Source organism: Penaeus monodon, chromosome 34, assembly GCF_015228065.2.
Source record: "Penaeus monodon isolate SGIC_2016 chromosome 34, NSTDA_Pmon_1, whole genome shotgun sequence".
In the NCBI taxonomy this organism is placed as follows: Eukaryota; Metazoa; Arthropoda; class Malacostraca; order Decapoda; family Penaeidae; genus Penaeus; species Penaeus monodon.
The window spans coordinates 7,786,332-7,786,741 of NC_051419.1; positions in this window are offsets into that span (position 1 = coordinate 7,786,332).

A 410-nucleotide genomic window follows, 5' to 3' on the forward strand; every position below is an offset into this window, starting at 1 on the left:
TCTTTATATTTTAACTCACTTATATCAATATCTATCTATCTGTTAACCTACTTAAGTGTGTTCTCAGTTTACTTAAGGCCATATAAAAATTGATAAATAAATGCCTTGATCACGGAAAGTTTTCGTGACGTTCGATAATTTAATTAGGCTATAGTCTACCCTTACATATTTTTTTTTCGTTTTCTATATTTTTCACAGAAAACAAATATATTTAGGGGATAAACTAATTCATACAAATGTATTAACAAAATGTGCATGTTTTTCTTTGAATATTAGACAGAGAGGGCTGACCTCAGGAATACCTGTCTGCTATATTAGACATTTATATAAGTTTTTAAATTGGTGTATTTTTATATCTTTACATTTTTTCTGTATTTTGTTTCATTCATTCATATTTCTAATTGGGGAGA